This window comes from Triticum aestivum, chromosome 7D, assembly GCF_018294505.1.
Source record: "Triticum aestivum cultivar Chinese Spring chromosome 7D, IWGSC CS RefSeq v2.1, whole genome shotgun sequence".
NCBI classification, from domain to species: domain Eukaryota; kingdom Viridiplantae; phylum Streptophyta; class Magnoliopsida; order Poales; family Poaceae; genus Triticum; species Triticum aestivum.
This window is the reverse complement of record NC_057814.1, coordinates 111,130,701-111,136,378: the sequence shown is the minus strand read 5'-3', so window position 1 is coordinate 111,136,378 and position 5,678 is coordinate 111,130,701. Positions and strand designations below refer to the sequence as shown.

The following is a 5,678-nucleotide window of genomic DNA, read 5'->3' as shown; positions in this document are numbered from 1 at the left end:
GTACGGTTACGACATTCGAACACACCGTTACGCTGTGGCGTTCCAGGTGGCGTGAGTTGTGAAACTATTCCACATTGTTTTAAATGAAGGACAAACTAGTAACTCAAATATTTGCCTCCACGATCAGATCATAGAAACTTTATTTTCTTATTACGATGATTCCCCACTTCACTCTGAAATAGTTTGAACTTTTCAAATGTTTCAGACTTGTGTTTCATTAAGTAGTTATACCCATATCTGCTCCAATCATCTGTGAAGGTCAGAAAATAACGATACTAGCCGCGAGCCTCAACACTCATCGGACCGCATACATCGGTATGTATTATTTCCAATAAGTCATTGGCTCGCTCCATTGTTCCGGAGAGCGGAGTTTTAGTCATCTTGCCTATGAGGCATGGTTCGCAAGTATCAAATGATTCATAATCAAGTGATTCAAAAAGTCCATCCACATGGAGTTTCTTCATGCGCTTTACACCAATATGACCTACACGACAGTGCCACAAATATGTTGCACTACCATTATCAACTTTGCATCTTTCGGCATCAATATTATGAATATGTGTATCACTACGATCGAGATTCAATAAACCATTTTGGGTGTATGACCTTAGAAGGTTTTATTCATGTAAACAGAACAACAATCATTCTCGGACTTAAATGAATAGCCGTTTTGCAATGAACATGATCCAATCATATTCATGCTCAACGCAAACACCAAATAACATTTATTTAGGTTCAATACTAATCCCGAAGTTAGAGCGAGTGTGCAACGGTGATCGTATCAACCTTGGGATCACTTCCAACACACATTGTCACCTTGCCTTTAACTAGTCCCTGTTCATTCTGCAACTCCTGCTTCAAGTTACTAATCTTAGCAGCTGAACCGGTATCAAATACCCAGGGGTTACTATGAGTACAAGTGAAATACACATTAATAACATGTATATCAAATATACTTTTGTTCACTTTGCCATCCTTCTTATCCGCCAATTATTTGGGGTAGTTCCGCTTCTAGTGACCATTTCCTTTGCAGTAGAAGCACTCAGTTTCAGGCTTAGGTCTAGCTTTGGGCTTCTTAACGGGAGTGTCAACTTGCTTGCCATTCTTCTTGAAGTTCCCTTTCTTTTCCTTTGCCCTTTTTCTTGAAACTAGTGGTCTTGTTAACCATCAACACTTGATGCTCTTTCTTGATTTCTACCTTCGATGATTTCAGCATTGCGAAGAGCTCCAGAATCATTTTCGTCATCCCTTGCATTTTATAGTTCATCCCTAAGTTCTAGTAGCTTGGTGATAGTGACTAGAGAACTTTGTCAATCAATATCTTATCTGGAAGATTAACTCCCACTTGATTCAAGTGATTGTAGTACCCAGACATTCTTAGCACATGCTCACTGGCTGAGCTATTCTCCTCCATCTTGTAGACAAAGTACTTGTCAGAGGTCTCATACCTCTCGACATGGGCATGAGTCCGAAATACCAATTTCAGCTCTTGGAACATCTCATATGCTCTGTGGCATTCAAAACGTCTGTGAATCCCTGATTCTAAGCTGTAAAGCATGGCGCACTAAACTATCAAGTAGTCATCATATCGAGCTTGCCAAACGTTCATAACGTCTGCACCTGATCCTGCAATAGGTCTGTCACCTAACGGTGCATCAAGGACATAATTCTTCTGTGCAGCAATGAGGATAATCCTCAGATCACGGACGCAGCACGCATCATTGCTACTATCATCCTTCAACTTACTTTTCTCTAGGAACATATAAAAAACATAGGGGAGCTACAACGCGAGCTATTGATCTACAACATAATTTGCAAATACTATCAGGACTAAGTTCATGATAAATTAAAGTTTAATTAATCAAATTACTTAAGAACTCCCACTTAGATAGACATCCCTCAAGTCATCTAAATGATACGATCCGAATCAACTAAACCATGTCCGATCATCATGTGAGATGGAGTAGTCATCAAAGGTGAACATCTCTATGTTGATCATATCTACTATATGATTCACGCTCGACCTTTCGGTCTCCAGTGTTCCGAGGCCATTTTTGTACATGCTAGGCTCGTGAAGTTTAACCCGAGTATTCCGCATGTGCAAAACTGTCATGCACCCGTTGTTTGTGAACGTAGAGCCTATCACACCCGATCATCACGTGGTGTCTCAGCACAAAGAACAGTCGCAACGGTGCATACTCAAGGAGAACACTTATACCTTGAAATTTTAGTAAGGGATCATCTTATAATGCTACCGTCGTACTCAGAAAAATAAGATGCATAAAAGATAAACATCACATGCAATCAAAATATGTGACATGATATGGCCATCATCATCTTGTGCCTTTGATCTCCATCTCCAAACCACCGTCATGATATCCATCGTCACCGGCTTGACACCTTGATCTCCATAGTAGCGCCGTGGTCGTCTCGCCAAGTATTGCTTCTACATCTATTGCTAACGCATAGAGATAAAGTAAGGCAATTACATGGCGTTTGCATTTCATACAATAAAGCAACAACCATAAGGCTCCTGCCAGTTGCCGATAACTTTTACAAAACATGATCATCTCATACAAAAACGTATATCACATCATGTCTTGACCATATCACATCACAACCTGCCCTGCAAAAACAAGTTAGACGTCCTCTACTTTGTTGTTGCAAGTTTTACGTGGCTGCTACGGGCTTCTAGTAAGAACCGTTCTTACCTACACATCAAAACCATAACAGTCATTTATCAAGTTTGTTGTTTTAACCTTCAACAAGGACCGGCCGCAGTCAAATTCGATTCAACTAAAGTTGGATAAATAGACAACCGCCGGCCACCTTTATGCAAAACTAGTTGCATGTCTGTCGGTGGAACCGGTCTCATGAACGTGGTCATGTATTGGTCCAGACCGCTTCATCCAACAATACCGCCGAATCAAAATAAGACATTGGTGGTAAGCAGTATGACGATCACCGCCCACAACTCTTTGTGTTCTACTCGTGCATATCATCTACGCATAGACCTGGCTCGGATGCCATGTTGGGAAACGTAGCATGCAATTACAAAAAATTCCTACGCTCACGCAAGATCTATCTAGGAGATGCATAGCAACGAGAGGGGAGAGTGTGTCTACGTACCCTCGTAGACCATTAAGCGGAAGCGTTTATCACGTGGTTGATGTAGTCGTACTCTTCGCGATCTGATCACGATCCAACCGATCTAGTGCCGAACGGATGACACCTCCAAGTTTAGCACACGTGCGGCTCGATGACGTCTCCTCCTTCTTGATCCAGAAAGCGGGAGAGGAGAAGTAGATGGGATCACAACCAACACGACGGCATGGTGGTGATGGTGATGGTGGATCACCGACAGCGCTTCGCTAAGCGTCGCCGGGACGAGGCGGTGGAACTACGGAGTAACAGGAGAGAGAGGGGCGCCAAGGGCTTGGTGTGTTCTCTTGGGGCACCCTCTCCCCTCTATATATAGGTGGAGGGGCGTGGTAAACAGCCCCCCCAAGCCCTAGGGCGCAGCTAAGGGGGAGAGGACTTGGACTCCAAGTCCAATCTTATTCCTACTAGGACTCCTTCCTTTTTTGCCTCCCCAGGCACATGGGCTTTTGAGGACTTGGTGCGCCTATCCCAATAAGACCAGGGCGCCTCCCTGCAGCCCATGCTAGCCCTTGGGTCGTGGTGCAACCATTTGTGGACTTCCGGACCCCTCTGGAATCCTCCGGAACTTTCTAGAAGCTTCCCGGTACAATACCGAAAAAACTGTATCTTTTTCCGGAAACCAAAATATGACTTCCCATATATAAATCTTTACCTCTCGACCATTCCGAGACTCCTTGTGACACCCGGGATCTCATCCGGGACTCCGAACAACATTTGCTTACCACTCATCAAATACCCCAATACTACTCTAGCGTCAACGAACGTTAAGCGTGCGACCCTGCGGGTTCGGGAATTATGTAGTCATGACCGAGACACCTCTCCGGTCAATAACCAACAGCGGAACCTGGATGCTCATGTTGGCTTCTACATATTCTACTAAGATCTTTATCCGTCGAACCGTTATGAAAACATACGTTATTCCCTTTGTCTATCGGTATGTTACTTGCCCGAGATTCGATCGTCGGTATCTTCATACCTAGTTCAATCTCGTTACCGGCAAGTCTCTTTATTCGTTCCGTGATACATCACCTCATGAATAACTCCTTAGTCGTTTGCTTGCAAGCTTATGATGTGTATTACCGAGAGGGCCCAAAGATACCTCTCTTATACTCGGAGTGACAAATCCTAATCTAGATCTATGCCAACACAACAAACACCTATAGAGATACCTATAGAGCATCTTTATAATCACCTAGTTACGTTGTGACGTTTGATAGCACACATGGTATTCCTCCGGTATCCGGGAGTTGCATAACCTCATAGTCGAAGGAATATGTATTTGACATGAAGAAAGCAATAAAACTGAACGATCATTATGCTAAGCTAACGGATGGGTCATGTACATCACATCATTCTCCTAATGATGTGATCCCGTTATCAAATGACAACTCATGTCTATGGTTAGGAAACCTTAACCATCTTTGATCAACGAGCTAGTCTAGTAGAGGCTTACTAGGGACACGATGTTTGTTTATGTATTCACACATGTATTAAGGTTTCCGATCAATACAATTCTAGCATGAATAATAAACCTTTATCATGAATAAGGAAATATAAAATAACAACTTTATTATTGCCTCTTGGGCATATTTCCTTCAGACATTACTTGGAAGGATGTTGCGGCTCTAAAATGTATCCACGAGGCGAGAGGCGCACCTACAGGTGGCACCGCCGAGCAGCTTGGTTAGCTCAGCATCATTGTGCCTGGCGAGCTGGATGTGGCGGGGCATGACATGATACGGGTCTTGTTGTTGTGTCTGGCAGTGTTGTCGGCCAGTTCCAGGACCTGCGTCAATGGGGAAGAATGACAAGATTAGCACAAGTATTCAGGCATTAGCTACTAATCGACCGTACGGTTGAAAAAAAATCTAAGAATATAGCCTGATTAATGGGAATCCAGGAACGAACCGGGTTGAGGAATAGAAGATCAAAGAACAAGGGCAAGGATGAGATCAGGGAGAAACGCACCTCAGCGGCAAGGTACTCGTGCGCCGAAGAACTTGTGTACTTGACGACCTTGAGGAATCTGGCGATCCTGCCGAGGAAAAACTGTAGCCCGGCCTCGGAGCTCCTCGACATCGCCTTCTTGGCCGCGCTGGCATCGACTTCCTTCCCGCGACCGGACATCTCAGCAATCGAGGAGGAGAACGCCAAAGACGAAACACTATTCGCCGCCACACACCATCCCGTCGCGCCTTGCAACCAAACGGAACCCGTGTCGTTGCTCGACGAGGCGCTGTCCAGCCACTCACCATGGGATCCGTCGCTCCAAAATCAGTCGCCGTCACTCCCCGATGGAAGAGCCGCCGCCATGCGAAGGCTACGGGGAGTGCGACCTAGCGGAGGAAATGACCGATGGCTTCAAAACGTGTAGGCTGCTAGAGACCCATAAGCAACTCTGTTGCAGCCCATGCGGCCCAATTTAACCCGAGATAGCAGAAAAAGCGACCAGAGCAGCAGCCCATAACGGTTCGCCTTTGTTAATAGCGAACGAAGGCTATTTAGGTGTGATTCAT

General features: G+C 44.7%; 1 pseudogene; it reads right to left on the bottom strand.

Annotated features, from left to right (window-relative positions):
• Nucleotides 1-4,787: 4,787 nt before the first annotated feature.
• On the bottom strand, nt 4,788-5,289 carry LOC123170921 (histone H2A.4-like; annotated as a pseudogene).
• Nucleotides 5,290-5,678: the final 389 nt, after the last annotated feature.